General features: G+C 42.2%; 1 protein-coding gene across 5 annotated transcripts in view; it reads right to left on the reverse strand.

Annotated features, from left to right (window-relative positions):
* Positions 1–20,366, reverse strand: part of ABCG1 (ATP binding cassette subfamily G member 1) — a 54,992-nt gene that overhangs the window by 20,045 nt on the left and 14,581 nt on the right. The window lies entirely within an intron of this gene.

Raw genomic sequence — 20,366 nt, forward strand, 5'->3', positions numbered from 1 at the left:
AACATAATTTCACAAATGACAATCAGTTTACCTTTAATTGCAGTATCTTCCCCCTCATTACCTGCACTTGTGTTTGCCCCTCTGATGGAGATTTCCATTTTAAGTATCCTGCACACAATGTTAAAGCAGAGTGGGACACATCTCTGCAACCCATTTGCAAAACAGTAGAGGTATATGATTTAAGAAGAAATAGAAAAAACTATGGATTTTAGATCAGGATCCCAATCATTGGCATTTTAAGTTGCTACAAACTCAAAAACATCTCTTCTTTTGACTGGAAGCACATAAGAAGCCTTTCTATTACAAAGGTTAATTTAGCAAACCCACATAAAGATTTGACACTGTAGCAGCAGCATGGTGCCCAGTATAATCCTTTATAAGAAATTAAAGCCCATAAGTAACTACAGTCTTCTCTTTCAGAATATTGAGGCTAATCTTTAACTGAATCAGTTGACCTAAAATTTCTATATTGGGCCACATGTCTTTCACGAGAAACAGATTATGCATTTGGAGGGGATTGTATTCTCACAGTACAGGGACTGTTTCATATCCATCTGCCATATATTAGGAATTTCTGACCAACTTCAATCCTGGTTTACCTGGCCCATCTCATTTTCCTTAGGCCACAGGCTCATGATCCATGCAGCAAGGAGTTTTGGTACCCCAGAGTTTAATGAAAGGCTGAACCTCAAAGTGAACTCACCCCAAGATGGATGCGTATTATGGGCCATTCCGTTCAAGCACCACAGCGGCTGTCTCCTTTTGGACTGGACTTACATCAAGACCAAGTTTAGCATCATGAATTTCAGTTATTTCTCTTAAAACTGTTTTAATTGCCAATGGAAAATAGCTTGGATCCTTTCAGTTTTCCAATGTCCCCTCCTGGAGTTACTGCAAACTCACCCCTAAAAATATATTCAGGGGCCAATGCCCATGGGAATACAAATACCCGTTTTCAAGAACTACTTAAAATATGAATTTGTCAACAGGACAGTAATATACCATCACAGAATCACAGAATCACAGAATCACAGAATCAGTACGGTTGGAAAAGACCTGTAAGATCATTGAGTCCAACCTGAAAAAAACAAAACAAAACAAAACAAACCAAAAAAAAAAAACACAAAACCCACGCCACACAACAACAACAACAAGCCACAACCCACCCAACACCACACAGCACCATGTCCATCAAGCTACATCCCACAATGCCACATCCACACGCTCCTTGAATACCTCCAGGGAGGGTGACTCTACCACCTCCCTGGGCAGCCTATTCCAATGTTTCACTACTCTCTCAGTAAAGAACTTTTTCCTAATATCCAGCCTGAACCTCCCCTGGCGCAACTTGAGGCCATTTCCCACTAGTCACTTGGGAGAAGAGACCAGCACCCACCTCTCTGCAACCCCCTTTCAGGTAGTTGTAGAGAGCGATAAGGTCTCCCCTCAGCCTCCTCTTCTCCAGGCTAAACAGCCCCAGCTCCCTCAGCCGCTCCTCATCAGACTTGTGCTCCAGACCCCTCACCAGCTTCGTCGCCCTTCTCTGGACACGCTCCAGCACCTCAACGTCCTTCTTGTAGTGAGGGGCCCAAAACTGAACACAGTATTCGAGGTGCGGCCTCACCAGAGCCGAGTACAGAGGCACAATCACCTCCCTGCTCCTGCTGGCCACACCATTTCTGATACAAGCCAGGATGCCGTTGGCCTTCTTGGCCACCTGGGCACACTGCTGGCTCATATTCAGCCGGCTGTCGATCAACACCCCCAGGTCCTTTTCTGCGGGGGAACTTTCCAGCCACTCATCCCCAAGCCTGTAGCGTTGCCTGGGGTTGTTGTGGCCGAAGTGTAGAACCCGGCACTTGGCCTTATTGAACTTCATCCGGTTGGCCTCAGCCCATCGATCCAGCCTGTCCAGATCCCTCTGCAGGGCCTTCCTACCCTCAAGCAGATCAACACTCCCTCCCAACTTGGTGTCATCTGCAAACTTGCCGAGGGAGCACTCTATCCCCTCATCCAGATCATCAATGAAGACATTAAACAAGACCAGTCCCAAAACTGAGCCCTGGGGGACTCCGCTTGTGACCGGCCGCCAGCTGGATTTCACCCCATTCACCACAACTCTCTGGGCTCGGCCATCCAGCCAGTTTTTTACCCAGCGAAGAGTGTACCTGTCTAAACCACGGGCCGCCAGCTTCTCCAGGAGAATACTGTGGGGAACAGTGTCAAAGGCTTTGCTGAAGTCCAGGTAGACAACATCAACAGCCTTCCCCTCATCCACTAGGCGGGTCACCTGGTCATAGAAGGAGATCAGGTTGGTCAAGCAGGACCTGCCTTTCATGAACCCGTGCTGGCTTGGCCTGATCCCTTGAGTATCCTGCACGTGTCCCGTGAGCGCCCTCAAGATGAGCCTCTCCATAACCTTCCCCGGCACCGAGGTCAGGCTGACAGGCCTGTAGTTCCCCGGATCCTCCTTCCGACCCTTCTTGTGGATGGGCGTCACGTTGGCAAGCCTCCAGTCATCCGGGACCTCCCCCGTTGACCAGGACTGTTGATAAATGATGGAGAGCGGCTTGGCAAGCTCCTCCGCCAGCTCCCTCAGCACCCTTGGGTGGATGCCATCAGGCCCCATAGACTTATGAGTGTCCAGGTGGCATAGCAGGTCGTTAACTGCCTCCTCCTGGATCATGGGGAGCCTATTTTGCCCTCCATCCCTGTCATCCAGCTCAGGGAGACGGATACCCTGAGGATACCTGGTGTGGCTGTTAAAGACTGAGGCAACCAACCAACCAGAACAAGCACTCAGCAGCTTTCTCAGTCCAACCCACTAAAAACAGAATACAAAAAGTAAGAAATCAAAACTGAAACAGAAAATTCAAGTGATGCAAAATTTTTTGGTTTTAATTTCACCTCACATCACATTCCAGAGTTCAACTGCTTCTCCTAAGAAGTGAAATGTGTTTCTTCTTCTGTGGTAGGATTTCCCATTGAAAGCAAACTCCAGGCATTGTGATATTAGACCAGATTCGCAGCCAGAAACACATGACTGGCCTGAACAGACCCCCATTCAAGAGGTGGATTTCCCTCACTGCCTCGCTGCAGCACAAAGCCCACAGCAGCCCCTTGTTTAATGAGCTGATCGAGGGTGACCTCTTGTATTAAGGAAGATACTAGGGGAGCTCTTGTTGTTCAAGTCACCCAAATATTTGCTAATAGATTCAGCAAGGGAGAAATGTGTTGATGATTTTATCTGTTTCCTCGTGGATTCTACAAGGATTTCTGGGACGATTTGGTTTTATCATTCTCACAAAAATTATGATTAATCTGGAAAGAAGCAAGCCACCCCCTCCCCATACTTAGGGTAGGAGCGCATGCTTCAGAATGTGTCTGAATCAGCACCAAAAAAATCGTAACTAAAACTCCTACCCTTACAGTGAATTTCCTCAGGTAAATACCGTCTCTAGATTTTTGACTAAAATGCTTCATTGATTTGCATTTCATTGCCAGTAATACACTCATTTGTTACTCAGAGAAATGTCACACAGACTCCTGGAAGTTTCTAGGCATTGTAGCCTAATTCTGCATCCATCAATAGGCACCAAGAGCCCATCTCGAGTCCCATGTGAGCATGGCAGGCTTTCCCTGCTCGCTGCAATTAGAGCAGGATTTGCCCTTCCCAATATATCTGAACTGTTTCTCTTTCATCACAAGCTCTTCTAAAGGTATGAAATAGCTGTTGGTACCCTGCAAGTACCGCTGGCCAGAAACTGCTCAAAGGTTTCTCAGAAAATTCACTATAGCAAATAGGTAACAAAAACAACTGAAAACCAAGCCTCAAAATAATCAGGGTTTGGCACTTAAATGTCAAAATGAAAGGCATTATATTTTTGCCACACTCCCTACCTGCAGCCAGGTTGAAGTGCACCATTTCTTTGTTAAAAAGGACTGTATTTCTATGTCTTTTTGTGGAGCTTTTTTAGATGGGATGTGATGTATTCCTGCTCTGAAACATGCAGCTGGAAATACAGAGGACACCTCTGGCAAGTACTATATTACTAACCTGCCTTACTTTAAGAACACTAAAAAGCAACATACTTTTTAAACAGCAGTTTAAATTTAAATACACAAATCTGTTCATTTACAGTACCATCAGTCAAATTGTTTGTTAAATCATAAGGAGAAACCACAGCCATTTCTCGGTACTGTATACTGACTCTGTTCCTTTAAAGAAACTCCATTAAAGAAACTCCATTGCATTTTCCTATTCTAAAATTTATAGGCTTAATCCTCATCTCATTTCCTCTTGTTTCAATCAAAAAAACTATGCCAAAGTCCAGGGAATTCTCCAACACAAAATCCAGATAAGGGAAGTAGAATCAAGACGCCACATCCACACCTTTCCCCTTGAGGCAGGAGTAGACAGTCCTCATGGAAAAATGCTCCTAGCAAATCCATGACTTTGCTGCTGCCCCCAAGATCTACAATATCCACACCTCAATGGGTAAAGACCATTCTGTGGGTTACCTACTGTGCAGCAACGCAAGTAGGGGAAAAACAGACTAAACACGTCACATATTATACTAAATCGAAAATTATCAACTTATGGATGAGAGAAGGAGATTGCAGAAGTCCATCCAGACGTGGAAAACATCCTCATGCTATCTGGCAGACATGTCATTTGTAGATTGTAGATTTAGATTTATATCAGAAAACTGAACAGCTGGATAATGCTGGCAGAAACTCCACAGAGAAGCACAAGATGAGAAACACACACAGACACAGGTAACAGCCCAAAGCCAGATTTACGCTAGAAACATTTGTAGATGTAATAAAACATTAGCTAGGAAACATATTTCTTTATCATTTTTACACCAGTAAAAAAGATTTTTCCATATACCTAGATGTGAATATACCAACAAGAACGCCTCTCACCCAATCCTTCTCTAACTATTATTCACTTCCTGCATCTCAACCCTTGTTCTTACCCCTGAGAAGTCACTGTCATCTATGTTTACTGGTAGAGACTATGCTGACCTGTTGCATCGAACAGAGTTTTATCCCCATGGGGCAGGGGTAAGCAAGGAGTGGCGGCACAGAAATTTACTTGAAGTTGCTGGAGAAAGCTACCCTATATCGCCGTCCCATGCAGTGTCTCTCGGTCTCCTCATGTTTTACTTCCTCTGTCTGCACTGAGTGAGCACCTTCCTAAACCCTAGAAGCAAGTACACACTTACAGAAGACAAGCAGGTTGGTGGTGGAAAGCATTGAGGGCAATGACAGTAAATACCTTACATTTATTGTGCTACTTTGTGGAGCGCAGTCATGACCACATAATCTACTTGCACATGAAAAGAGGTGTAGATTCCTCTTCTTTGCAGGTAAATAACGTAACTATGCATGTAAATTAGTTCCTGATGATCACACAGCCACCCAGTTTGTATGCATAAACGTAATGATAACCATACACATACCAGGAGATGTGTGGAGTGACTAGTAGCTATAGCAAGGTGGTGGCCCAGTTTGTGGGTTTGGGGCTATTTGGAGCATGTATTTTCAGAGGCAGCTTATGGCAACAGAAGATGATGTTGTTACTGAAGCGGGCAGTGTCCTTCTGCCCTTTCTTCCCAGGACACCTTCCCATGACTTTCCTGAGCTGGCTTTCAAGTGCACCTATACACAACCAGTGAGGACAGCAAGCCCATCCACCTGGAAACTGTTCCTCGGAAATTAAGAACAAAGTGGGTCTGTTTCCAGCTGCATGGGCTGCGAGACTGTCACTGCCAGGACAAGAAGGCACGGTTTGCAAGCAGGCCTGCTTGCAGCAGTTTGTGCCACCCAGGAATTCGTCTCTTGAGATACCTTTTCTTTTCCATTCTGAAACACAAATAGGACTTACAGTTAAATGAAATTAGCCCTTATGCACAATTCATGCTGGGCCGTTCAAACCATTTCATTCCAAACTGGATTGCTTGTTCGCTTTATTTCAGTATAAAACAAAAATTAAATCACTTCCCAACGATAAGATGAAGATACTTGGGGCTTTTCACCTAAATCAAAGTTAGTTCAAAGCCAGAGTGCTTCCATAAATTGGCATATTGTCAGGGAGACGTTTTCCCTACATTTCTAATTCTGCTATTAACAGCCAGGGAACCCTGTTTCCCACTCACTACATGCGTACAGAATGCTTTCCTCTCAGTGCTACAGACAGGGTTTGTTAATGTTTAAGTAAGAGTTTGTAAATTATCAGATGAGAGGGATTATCTGTATCAGTTGATAGCTATTTAAATAATTTCAATTTAAAAAAACTCTTGATAGGGATTATTTAAATGCACATTTCTTTTCCAAGCTCCCCACTGAGTTCAAACAGGCTTAAGTTAAAGTGAATTACAGGTACCAATACTTGGGAAGAAAAAGAGGCATCTGTTAACTTCCAGAAAATGTGTGGGACAGAAACAGCCTTCCTGACAAACAGAATGAAAAAATATATTGCTTTAATAATAGGAACTTTCCTAATTGTATATTGGCCTGAACTGTACCTCTATAAAGCCTGGGGGGCAAAGTCACACTAGAAATAATAAACATGTTCAAGGGAACTGTCTGCCAAATAAAACCCGTATGTAAACTCACAGGTCATTGGTTCATGGCTTCCACCATCATTTGTGTACCACAAGTGACTAAACCTTTTTATGAATCATTTTTCCACTTAAGCTTTAGAATCCACACATCCATGTATTTCTATTCTAGTCACACCTCTCTCAGGGACATAGAACAATAGGATTTTCCATTGTCTAAGCTCTGAGCCCTGCTTCAGGACAATTAAGGGAATTTACAATTGTAATGCATTCTTGTACCTTGCCTCAGAGAAACGACCTTCATTATGTAAACGTCTATAAAACAGCATGCCAGGCACCAAAACATCAGGACAGAGAGGGCAGAAAAGCTAAGTGAGTGCTTGAAGTAACCAAATCTTATTCCTTTGCCTCAAAGTCCTTTCCAACTCAGAAATGAGGAATCCATTCCTCTCAACCTAAAAATATAATGTCTTTCATACTTTACAAAAAAAAAATCCCTCTGGGCAGCAAAGCTCTTTCTTTGTGGTGGACTAAACTGCATTTCTTAATATAGCCCACAACCAGGCCTTCTTAAACATATTGCTCTTGATCTACAGCCAATTTCCCACCTAGTGATCATGGGACGGGTTATTCATAACTCAGATGGAGAGCTTAGCCATGCTCACAGCGAGCCTTGTAGTGTTCAAGCTGCCTAATTTTATACATCTAGAAGTTTGACGCTTAACCTAAATTAATTGTTTAGGACCCATAAATGACCAACAGAGAGAAACAGGCACACCTAACAGGTAATTAATTCTACCTATTTTGCATTCCTATTCTAGGAAGGGATAAATAACCCTCTGGAAGTGCATCTTCCTCTTAACTATAGTGGGAGTTCAGGACAATTAGCTTAGACTAGACACCAAACCTCTAGATGCTGTGACAAATCTCATCCTTTGCCAACAAAATCATGGCTGGTTTCAGTATCAGTCACAAATAAAATGGGTATCAAGACGTTTTCTGTGTTTTTTAAATGTCAATTTGATTGTGGTCCCTCATTGGCTTGCATGATTGCAGTAATTAAGCACACAAATCACACACTCAAAATCTTCAAGTTGGCTTGGCACTCCACGTGTTTAGATGATTCCTAGGAACCTATCAAGAAGAGCATCCAGCCCATGTTCAGAATGTACAAATGTACCACATGTTGTGTTTTTACTTTATCATCAGTATTTAGCAGCTACTCCGCACTCTGATAACTGGGGACAGTTCAAAACTCCATGAATTTTTGCTTCAAGCTATCTATTAGCTCAAGAACACGGCACTGTATTGGTGGCACTTGGTTCAGACTTAACCAGAACATCTCAAAGCCTGAAAAATCCAAATGTGCTTTGGAAGATTAGTTGTTAATCGAAAGCTAAATGTCTGAGAACAAACTTTAAAGCTGTTTTTCAATTTTGTTTCTGTGGCTGCCTAAGATTTGACTTCTATCAGTGCACTTCCTTTGTGCTAAACGTATCAGCTAACTTCCTCCACTGGCAAGCCAGTAAAACATACAGTAAATTCGAGCCTAAAGAGAGATTATGAGCCTCAAGCCAAGATTTATGACATGAAATCCCTAGTTACTGTAGGCCATGTTGTATAAAAAAAGAGAATGCATTGATGAGAAGATGGCAATCCAGATGAGAAACTGAGTTCTAGCAGAGGGAGAATCTTAAACCCAACTGTAGATTATAAAGAATCTGAAAAGTCCCTTTAATTTCTTTGTTCTCTCAGATCCCTGGACTAGATATTAAACTTACGCAAGACATTGGATCTGACAGTACGCATTGTGCAGTCAAACAAAAAAAGCCCTGACTAAGTAAAGATCTCACTCTTTTGAAACTTCGAAATATGAGTTGTATGCACCATGCTCTTTCTCTATCATGCAGGCTGCTCATCGCATTCTTTTAGTATCTGAATACTGCTTTTTTTCAGAATAACTAATTAGATATGACAGTCTGTTAGGCTGCAAGCTCTGCAACCCGCCAATTTTGAGTTTGAAGTTTTAATAGACTATACAACCTCACTCACCTTGTCTGGCTGTATCACATCTCCTGGCCAGGCAATATTTCTCTATAAACAAGATGGGTTTTACGTACACGGAATCCATACCACCAAGTAACAGGAGACTGAAGTGCTTTCAGGTGGACACAGAATTTACAGACTTTCTTGAAACACGCATTCCTCCAACAGTATGGAGGAGCAGAACAGGAGTCAGTAGCATCATGGGCACACCTCCTGGCTCCTGCAACTATTGATTACACCTCCCCACCATGCTGTGAGATGAATGGGTTTTGTGCCAGCCCCCTTTAAGCCTACGCTCTTTACGGCTATGACCAGGCAGAGCTGAAGTAGGTATGCAACCTGTCGATGCAACCTGAGCCAGTAACAGGCCCAGGTAACTACCAGACACCCTTCTTGTTAAAGAAATATCTCGTATTGGTTGATACTAGTCCCACCTGGAACAGCTGCTCTGAGCCTTTCCTTGTATTCACCTTTTCTGCATAGCTCCCTTTATCCAGTCCTACAGCAAGGTTACAGCCTTCTACTGAGGTTTACAGGATGATTACAATTACACATGGGTCCTGCCTATTAATTTTAATCAGATACATCCATGGCAAGATTCAGTTCTTGTTGCTTTCTCTGTAGAACGTTTCTGCCTGAGAGAGTTAAAGCTGTTGATCTTCCATACGCATGCACATGAAGCCATATGCCTGCAACTGAGGATAGCGAATGACAATTAAATGGGTCAATGAACGAAAGTAACCTTCAAACATGAATGCAAATAAATCTGTACTTGCAGCAAGACCTGATGGCTTCGGAAGCAGTATTTACATGTTGAAGCATTTGGAAATCCAGGGCATAGCTAGTACTTCGCCTGCACAGAAAATAGCTACCCTAATTTATCTTCAACCCTTAGGAAACATGAAAGGGACAAAAAAACCCATGTATGAATGACGCACAGCTTCATCTTTCTTCTGAATCTAATGCAAATGTCTTTTCAAAGCAATATCCATAGCCTAATCCTTGTTTGATAATTGCTTTTTGCTGCCTTTTTTTTAATTGCCTTTGTTTCTGTTACTTAAGCGTGCAAGAAAGGTCTTTCCTGACAAAAGAAGAGCCAACACAATTTGAAATGAAAGGCTGACACATTCCCTCAAATGACAAACTGAAGTCACGAGCCTGATACATACATTTAAAGATGAAAGCTGTTTACATATGCCAGTCAGGCAGAAAGCAATTTCTCACAATTGCAGTACCTTTATACCTTAAAGTACAAATAGCATTATTCACCGTCTTACAAACAGATAAAACCAGAACCCCTCCCAACACCCCTTCCCTTCCAAAAAAAAATCTTCAAATAGGAGATATTCCACAATAGCCCAGCATCTGTTATGAACTGAACTGCCCCATCTGCCTTGATGTCAAAGCGCAGATCCAGCTGGGTCACTCCGCAACAAGGAAAACAAAACCCCTTCCTCTCTCAAAGACGACTACTATGGGTCTCTTGTGTTGATGTTCAGAGTCACCACATTTTTTACTGTTCCTCCCTCCCTTCCTCCTCCCAGCTTCTCCCCACTCACATGCACGCACAGAGCAAGAAAGTGGGAAGGGAAAAAAGCGGAGGTAAAACTTTGGCTCTCTTCTCCTACCTACCTGTGTGAGAGCTAGAGAAGGCGGCCATGGGGTTTTCTAGAGTTACAGCAGAAGCAGCTGAAGTTACGTAGCACGTCTTTCCTCCAAGTTGGGCCTGATGGCAATATCTAGTCTGAAGAGCTTGGTGTGTAAAGGAAAGCTTTCCCTAATGCTTCTGCGTACATCTTTATCACAAACTTTAGGCTAAATTCAAATGTGATTAAATGTCTCCTGCAAACTGCATAGGAAAAAACCATACCTTTTCCCAGACTACTAGAAACAAGAGTCATCATTTAAAACACAGATTTCTGCGAAGATTTACATGCTCACAAGACGATATTTTGACCCCAGCCCTTACAGACATGGGGAGCCACATTTCTTGGATTTTCAAAACTGTTTTCAGGACTGGTCACTGCAATTTAAAAGCTGCCACAGTGTTTGACCTTTTTAAAAAAAAAATCACAGTTCACAAGTCAGCTTCAATAACTCAAAATATTACATTTGACTCCAAACAAAAAGCAGTTTTTCACAGCAGTCTTACTCAACTGCAATAGTGATGACAGTTTGTTGCAGGAACATTCTCTGAAGAACAGGCAACTGCCGAGCACCTCGGCCATGCGACCTTCTGAACAACTCCTGCACGTTCCTTATCCTGCCTCTTCCCACCCTCTCAAACCAATTCTGCACTGTAAACTGCAAGAAGCACTTCCATCTCCTCACATTCCCACTGCTCCCATCGAATTCTCTCCCACAAGAAGGCTGAGAAATGCTTGGAGCCAGGAGGACCCTTTGAAACGCATTCGGAGGCAAACATCAGAGGTGTTTTAAAAAGTTAAATTTTAAACTCATGCATTGAGTCTTTAATTCTACTATACACACCCAGGAGCAGAGACACAGGTAGAAACTTAAGCGATTGTCCTCCAAAACTGGAAGAGCTCAGTAAATGAGAACAGGAGTCATGTTCAGAAGAACTGCTGAGCTGAATAAGCTCCTATGGCAGCGGGACATCCCTGTGTCCAGCCATATGGACGGCTGGAGTATGTGTCCTGGGAGACTTCTATTTTCAGAAATAGCCATGCTGATTCTGCCCATTTCTCCTCAACTCTCTCAAGACTTTAATGAAATAGAAACACAGGATAATATATTTAATTTATTCTAGCACTAATCTAGTAACAGATATAACCTATGATCCCAAATGTAAAAATAAAGGAATACCTGAAGTGTGTGCAGAAATAAACCCTGCATTACCTTCAGTTCTCGCATTTTACTTAGAACAACTGTGTTTTTATCTTTCTTCTTGAATATTTACACTAATGAAGTTGCCCAAATTAAAATACTTTTCATTGTCAGCAAACTAAATATAAAATCCTCTAAACACCACTGAACTAATTATAATTTTCTGTAGCATGTCAGTGCTGAATATGTTACAAACAAAACCCACTGCACAGGGCATTGCTACTTCTGGAATGAAAATTAGTTAGAATGAGCGCCTTTCAGCAGCCTGATTTCTGCTTTTTTCGCAATTTGGAACTGGAAAAGTTGGCAGCCTTGCGGGGACATACACCCATTGAACTACCATAAACTACTAAATTTCCATCTGTTTTAAAAAGCTCCAGCTGACCTACATTTTATATTATGGATTATCTGAAGCTTACAGAGTAGCATGAACAAAGCTTTGTTCTTGCTGCTAACCATATATCCCAAGCAATTAAATGTCTTATCAATAATACGTCCCATGTAAAGATGAGAGTTTTTCAAGAGGAAAACTCTTCGACATTTCACACAGAAAATAGAAATAATCATTTGACAGATGCACTTAGATTGCAGTATAAGTATCATCAAATTGATTAATTTTTATTTCACATACTAAAAAAATTCAAATGTACACATTAAAATTATTTGAAGTTAAAAAAAGGCTAATGAACTTTAATTCACAATTTCAGGACATGCTAAAAAAAGGCATCAGAATCATTCAGCATTTTGGAAATCCTGTCTTTTCTAAATTATCTATAAAATGATTAGTAAAGCAAGTTGGGAAGCAATAACTCATTTCACAAAAGCATGATTTCTACCTCAAGCTTTCATTTTGTTCTTATTCTGATGCAGCTAGAAAACTCAACTTTGAGTTTTGGTGGTCGATTTTTTGTTTGGTTATGTTTTCTACAAACCAGTAACAAGTCATTCCAGAGGCCAGTGGAACACACTGAGATGAGAGTGAACCAAGTTTAAGTCCTTGAGTCAGATCAAGAACTCCAACTTGGGTTTCTTACACTTTCAAGTGTCCTCGTCATCAGCTCAATTGGCTTTTCTCTCTTCCTTACTAGAAAGTCCTCGACCTAACAAATCTCCATGAAAATGTAGTCAGAAAAATATAGTGGAGAAACAACATGTTTCTACTCTGATGCACTACCATTTTCCAACAAAAAGAGGATATTGAAAATTTCCAGAGGGATTTTCATTATAGCCTCATCAGGAGACCCTCTGTGTAAACAATCCTTTCACTTACACTTTATCTCTGCATTGGTTCATTTTCCAGTAACACTTGTAACTTCTTTTGACACTTTTTGTCCTTCTTTACAATTAGGTTATTGAACTGTTCAATGAAAAGGCAAGGGGTAAGCTAAGGACAGACTTAAGCTGGACGCTGGCTGATCCAACTGGTCTATTGGGACAGGAAAAATTTGGTATTGAAAGCAGTTTCTTCCTCCACAAATTGGAAGTCCATCAAAAGAAATTATCTATGTTAACAGCCCGAAGACTCATCTATATCACTAGTAAGAGAGACTCACATAAAAAGTGTTGGTCTTCTCACAACCTTCTAATTAGATGTCCCTGTAAACAATATTCCAAAAAACACCTGTTTTCCAAAGCCAAGACAACATGTTTCCATTTTTTCCTTACCACCAACTAAACTAACAATGACATCTCAAAAAAATGCCAGTTGGATACATTACCAGAAAATTAAACTTGACTTGTCTCTTGAGGTTTCTTTATTCTCTTACTGTATGACTTTTATATGACTGGTCTACCTGTGCTTAACATACTTCTGTAAGTCATTTATCTATGCTACCTATTAACACACCAGTACACACAGGAAAGAAAAAGGAGGTAAGAGTCCAAGCTGTTTACATGGTATTCCTCACAAATACTGTCACTTTAAATGAAATAATGAAGAGACATAGTTAGAACAATATCCATGTCATCTCAAAACACATGCTTTGATCCTAAAAACCACAAGGACTCTCCGGACTCAGTTCCTGTAAAACAACATGGCACCGCTAAAATCAATATAGCAGCATAGGTTTATGCTAGTTCAGTAGCTGACACAGGCTAAGGGTTCAAAAGCAGGGATTCATGACAATCCAGACACACAGCAATATTGCAAGAGTCAAAGGCTGGAGGGTGGAAACCTTCCACGTAGGAATACTGATATATCAGGAACTCAAAATCTCAAGATAGGGTTTATTTTAACCAGCTGCAAACACACATGTGTTTTGGCTACTGCTGGGCAGTGCTTGCACAAAGTCAAGGCTTTCTTTTTTTAGAGTAGGCTGGGGTGCGCAAGAAGCTGGGAAGGGACACAGCCGGGACAGCTGACCAAAGGGATATCCCATAACATACGACGTTATGCTCAGCAATAAAAGCTGGGGGAAAGGGGGGAGGAAGGGGCAACATTTGAGGTTACAGCATCTGTCTTCCCAAGTGACCCTTCCATGTGCTGAGGCCCTGCTTTTCAGAAAGTGGCTAAACATCTGCCTGCCGATGGGCAGCAGTGAATAAACTCCTTATTTTGCTTTGCTTGTGCACACAGCTTTGCTTCACTTATTAAACCGTCCTGATCTTGACCTATGAGTTTTCAGCTTTTGCTCTTCTGACCCTCTCCCCTATTCTGGGGGGGCGGGACTGAGGGAGCAGCTGTGTGGGTGCTCAGCTGCTGGCCAGGGCCACCCCACCACAGCTATTCCTCCCAGCAAATGTGGAAAGTCACTTGTTCGGCTTGTTTTGGACAAAATGAATAGTTACCTACACTCCATTAACCATCAGTGAAATCTTTTGTCTATGCAGAGAGCCTAGGTTGTTGTCTCACTTGGACAGAGCCTCTTACACAGTAGAAACCTACACGGACTCAGATGAATCTGACTGTCAAGCCTGTCTCTCAATGCTATGAGATGCCCAAGGAAAAATGTGGTCTACTGTCTATTAGCTATAATGGCTCATGCAATCCATGTTTTTATAAATATCTGATACACCTAAGCATGATTTAAAATCTCACTGTGAGATGAGCAGCTTCATTACACACAGCGATAAAGCAATTGCTGTCTGCCAGGCTACAGGGAGTCCTTCTACGGCCAGTGCATTCAGTGCCATACGGGAGATGCACAAGTTGAAAGTTTTCATGCAATTTTTTCTAAATGTATGTGACAGAACAAGGGAAAGTAATGACAGCTGTAGCCTGTGTGCAAGGGGAAAAATAAGCACATCTCTAACACTGTTAGTCTTCATCTCAGTGCTAGCTAAATGCTTTTGATCATTATGTGCAAGTGGTGAATGGACCACCTGTGTCTTTTTTGTCTTTGTGCCAACAGGTGAGATTACATTATGCTGACAGGGGCTGCAACAATCTGGGTAATGGCACAAGTACAGAACATTGCTCTGTCATCAGATCACAACATTTTCAAAATATTACTATTTTTTAAAATTTATGTATGTACGTGTTAAAACTGAGTCACCACTCCACTTCCAATGAAGACCTGAGTAAAACCCAACAAACTGCTTTTAAGCTTTGATATCTGCCCCCAACAGATGAGTTTCCACTTCTGTATTTGTAATATTTGTAAGAGTTCTTGTGTATTTTACAGTTGATATTACTGTTAGCACAGTAGCCTCCACATGCCCCGGTCAGACTCATGGTTCTTAGTCAACTGACATCAAATATTAAGATCAAGATCTTGGAGTAGGGACAGAATCTGATCTACTCTATTCTTCTCTCCCACACTCTCCATTTATTTGCTAATAATAAATTGTCCAAATACAATGAAAGGGTTTACTACAGTATATTTTCCTACAGGAACCCAAAGCACTGCTCTAAGACCCTTACATGTCAGTAAAGCAAAGGTCACACCAGGATGAGTTTCACATAGAGTGGTAAATTCAAAACTTAATCAAACCCACAGTTTGGCTTTGCCTACAAAAATCCCACCATCTGTTATGTTAGAAAAATGCTTGGGGAAACTGCACAAGACTCGCTTTTCTAGAGGGATGTTTGCTGAACCCAAACCATAAAGTCATTTTGGAACTGATGCAGAACCAAAATCAGAGAATTAGACATGAGTCCCAATGTATATAAACCCCAAGAATGGTACCTATGAATTGTGTAGCAACAGCCCCAGCTGCAGTATCTCCATATATTTAAACTATCTTGGCCATTTTCTGCAGTAAGGCAGGGCAACTACTGGGTGACAAGAGTCCTTGTTCAGGTAAAGGACCTTTTCTGGCAACTGGAAAGAATTCCCCGCTCCCTCTCCTTCCCTCTCCATCCAGCTTATCTGAATCACAGCTCCAATTCCCTGATAAAGGCTACCAGTGACTGCAATAAAATAGCATGGGTGATTCAAAACCAGCAAACCCTCTCCTCAAGGTCTGACTCACTGAATTCCAGCAGAGCTGTTCTGTCTTGGCCCCGGCAGCCCAGGGACAGCAAAGATAAGGGTGACCCACGGGGATGGTCCAAGAGTCAGTGGTACAGGGGGGCAGAAGTCTCTTTAAAGGCAATGTGTGTAAGGAGAACATGCAACTGCCTTTGGGGAGGTTTACATCTGTCACTTTTTCCATCTTGCAAAGCTGCAAAGAAAATGGTGTAGGTGGACGGCTGAAGATTGCTCTTCTCAAAGGCCTCCTCCTGAAATGGGTGCCTACGCTCTAATACTGACTAAGCCGCAGGGCTTTGCTTCCGATCTAATTAGATAATGATACTGCGATACAAAAGGAGAGGTTAATCTTGACTATATCTTCAATCTCCTTTCGTTGTGTACAGTTGTAAACATCCTGGAAGCATTTGGAGCCACTTCTTCCTACGTGTTTCAGTCTCAGCGCTTGCACAGAATGGCTACAAGTGTGGATAATTAGGGGAGCTGGAGAAGAGGAGACAGGAGAAACAATCTTTTAAAATGCACTGGGCAATTCACGCAAATCCTGAGGTGTATTAGTGCCATTGCGGCTAGTAAAAAAGACAATGACAACAACGCAGCTCTTGCCACCCCTATCCCACTCCCCTCATCCCTGTGAAGAAGAGACCACGGAGCACTCCTGCTCACACCTCTGAGGTATGTCAGGTGTAAGAGTTACACAGTGTGGATCCTCTCGAGGCTGACCACAACCAGACAACATCCTTACCAGCCCTTTCCCTTCCCTACATCAGAGGTGCTCAGGGAAGGCAAATGCAGCCACAAGGGATCGTGGACACCCACCGTGTGCACAAAGCTGCTTCTGGGAAGTGCCCTCCATTTGCGGATCTTGGGTGCTGTTATTTGCCTTCCCCAGTGCAGTCAAGGGACATTTCTAGCCCCAAAGAAAATCAGCCAGAAGAACGTCTCTACCATATTCCTGTTCTTTGCACCACTCTGTCAGTGGCTTTTGTAAATCAAAGCACATGTTCCCATAAGTTTCCATAAAACCCTGGTATTTTCCTTCTGCACCCCAAGATACACACTTCTTCCAGTTTTCTGTCACCAGCAAACCACTATTCAAACAAACAGAAGTAGCACACATTTACCTGGCATGTAATCATACTCTCCTTTACACCCACCAGGAAAGTGAGTTGCAACAATGCTCAGCTAATAAAGAAGGAAATTCAGACAATGATGTTGGCAGTTATAAACAGGAAAAATTGCCCAAACATATATGAATTGGAGCCACCATTGATACACACGAAAGCTGCAACCCATTCTTTCTTACAACTTCTAAAGAAAACAAGAACAAAGCACAAACAATCTGATTACGAGAGAAATGACTGAGAGCAGAAAATTACTCAACTTATGTAATGCAATAAGTGCCTATTGAAAAGCATCAGCAAAATGCTGTCTTTTCTTTATACCATTCTTTACACCACTGGCATTCAGGTGGATAAACAGCTTCCATTTTACAGTTATTTGCCCTGCTATTTTAGCTTGTTATGCTGTTAATCCAGTAGCAACAGACTTGAACCACTTCTAAGCAACCGATATTCTTTTGCTTTTCAAAAAAAAAAAAACCAGGTTGTTAACTGCTTTTCTATAATTGTATCATCTTGTCACTACAAAGGAGGAGGAATATACACCTCTATAAAAATGTTATCTTCAAAATATTTGTTATAGTGATACACCGCCAGTTTTCGTACCTAATTAAATATACCTGAGTGTATGGGCGTATGTGCATATATACACATATATATATGAAAACAGATAATATGTATGCATATATATATTCACACACTTATATTTACACATCTATTTACACATCTATATAAATATATTAGATGAATCCATATATATACACATTATATTGAACGTATTTATCTCTCTATATATAAAGACAACGCACATAACAATATACTCATAGATTACTAAAAAGAAAATTTAGAAATCTTGGTAAGAAGCCATACATTACTCTTTGCACTCTGAAAGGGGGGGGCCTCTGATGCTTTGAAACATGCCTATATTGGATGATGTCTGCTGACACATTTCCACCACCGTCTAAACATGCCTTGCACCCTCTCATTTGTAATGCTGAATATCTGGACAGGAGTTGGAATCCAAGTCAGGACAAGTTTTCTTAGGTTAAAGCTGTGGGTGATGAGAGGGAGTCGGAAAAAGATGTCTTTTGCTTTATTACCCTGGTAGTCAAAAGTCTAGTTTGGCCCAAACAGCATATTGGTTGGCATTCAACACTGACATTTCACATGAACTGCATTAGCTTCTGTATTTTTTAGAATGCAGTTTTAGCAGTAAACCATACTAATGAGTGAAAAGGTGTCTTTTAGGTATTAAGTCATACTCTTCCTTCAGCAAGTTTTATTCATTTCAGTTGATTTGTATCAGGGATTAATTTGGTCCAAAATGTTCTATCATAAGACAAAACTCCTGGAAGACTGTCGATACCTGTTCCCTGGGTAAATGCTATCCATTATGCCATTACAGTGATTTAGAGGTTCGTTCGGCCATGTACTTTTAAAGCGGTGTAGTATGAATGTCTCAGATGAGTTGTAGGTTGGCTTCGAAGTTAGTTTTATTTATTGCAGAATGTGTGTCACTTTTTGCCCCAACTCACTTTGCTTGGGGAGTTTATTTTTACTACTTGTCAATAACAAGTCAAAAGCTGAGTGTTAAAATGCCGCAGCCATGACCTGTATGGGAAGGCCTGCTTTATTTTTATTTATTTGGGTGTGTATTTATTTATAATGTGTACATGGCGTATTTAGAGTATATGGGATTCAGGCGACTGATGCTAATACTTCTGTTTGGAGGCTAAAGAACAAATATGTTAAGCGTTATTATGCATATTCTGAAGTTTCATCTTCCTTTTGGTGTCCCCAGGTGTCAGACTATTATTGGACAAGACACAATCATTCTCTGTGAACATCTAGGCTTACAGTAATCCCAGGGTTCATGGACTTGTGACTACTTTTTCAGGTTAGGTATTTCTCCTTGAGGTTTACATCGTCTTTCTCCTGGACAAGAAATCAAATAGTCAACCTTCTTCAGGACTGTCTGTCAAGCTCCTCTGACTGTTTTAGATACAGCAGCACACACACATAATCATAACTCAGCCTTTAAGACTGCAGAACCTGATTTATTGTAATCGTAAGTGGCAGCAACTTGATTCCCTGTTTGCAGTTACTTACAACTTTCCTGAAACTTCCACATCTGAGGGTAAAAACATGCCCGTGTGAGTTTCGCTTTCCATGGGCTTAAACAAGTGACTGGCCACCCACATTATTTCATTTATTTTTAAATAGAAAGCTTAGAAAAACCAAATCAGCCAGGAAGGTCTAAAAATGGTCTTTGCTCAGTTACGTGGTAAGAGGCCAGTCACATTGAGCACAGAGGCGAGTTGAGGTTTAGAAGAACAACCCTACTAACCTACCCAGCGCAAATGTAGTCCCCTGAATTGGCCCTTCTGAAGACGCTCAAAGGAAAAAGACAGGACCACTGTTCCTGGAGGAAAGCCCACCAAGATGTATCAACAGGGAAACTCTCTCCTTGGAACACCATGCAAGCGAGAGGGGGCAATAGCCTGTTGGGGAACAGGACCTACCATGTCGTGCAGGGGGAATATAAGTTTGGGATTATGCAAAACCAGCCACGGGGTGGCTATGGGAATTATGGAGAGTGAGAAATACTTATCACAGGATGTTTAGGGGAATTGCTAAAGGCAAGGAAAGGGATGGATCAAGGACTGAGGAGGAACAAGCCTGAGAAAATAGAGTATGGAGGGGATTAAAGGGGCCAGATGCATGTGAACAGAGAGCTGGTCAGTACACCTGTGTGACCAAGCCCTGCACCTGATCACCACAGTCCAACCTGTACTCCTGCTAAACACTATCCTCAACTACCTACCATGTGAATGCACTCTCTACTGTGAGCCCGTGCGTGTGAACGCTAGCAAACATCACGATGGGCTCACCAGTGAGTAGCAGAAGTTTGCGCGTCAGCAAAGAGTGCATATGGTGGGTCCAAAGAGTGAGAGGTTGCAAACCTGAGGGCTTGTAGGTCCAGGTACCAACAACTGGAGGAGATCGGAGTCTGGGCCAGTGATTGGACTGACAGAGTGTCCAAAACCCACCGGTGGAGAGACCTGCCGTGTGTGTGTGTGTGTGCAACCCACAAGCAGCCAGTGGGTAGGAACGGCAGTGAGCTGTCAGTAGTGGTCAGGTTTGCACACGTGCCGCCTGTGTTTAGGCCAGTGCCATAAAGGCACTTCTGTCCTACTGGTCCATATGGCTGGCTGAGTGTATTGCATATATGGATGTGTGCGTGTGCCTATTGGGAATACATGCCCTGCCTCGTTACTAACTGGACCTGTAAATACAGAACCGAGGCTGCCATGTACCAATTGGGCTGGGGCAGAAGGAACCCCCTCAGGTCCTGAAGCCCCACGAGATTC

Source organism: Gavia stellata, chromosome 1, assembly GCF_030936135.1.
Source record: "Gavia stellata isolate bGavSte3 chromosome 1, bGavSte3.hap2, whole genome shotgun sequence".
In the NCBI taxonomy this organism is placed as follows: Eukaryota; Metazoa; Chordata; class Aves; order Gaviiformes; family Gaviidae; genus Gavia; species Gavia stellata.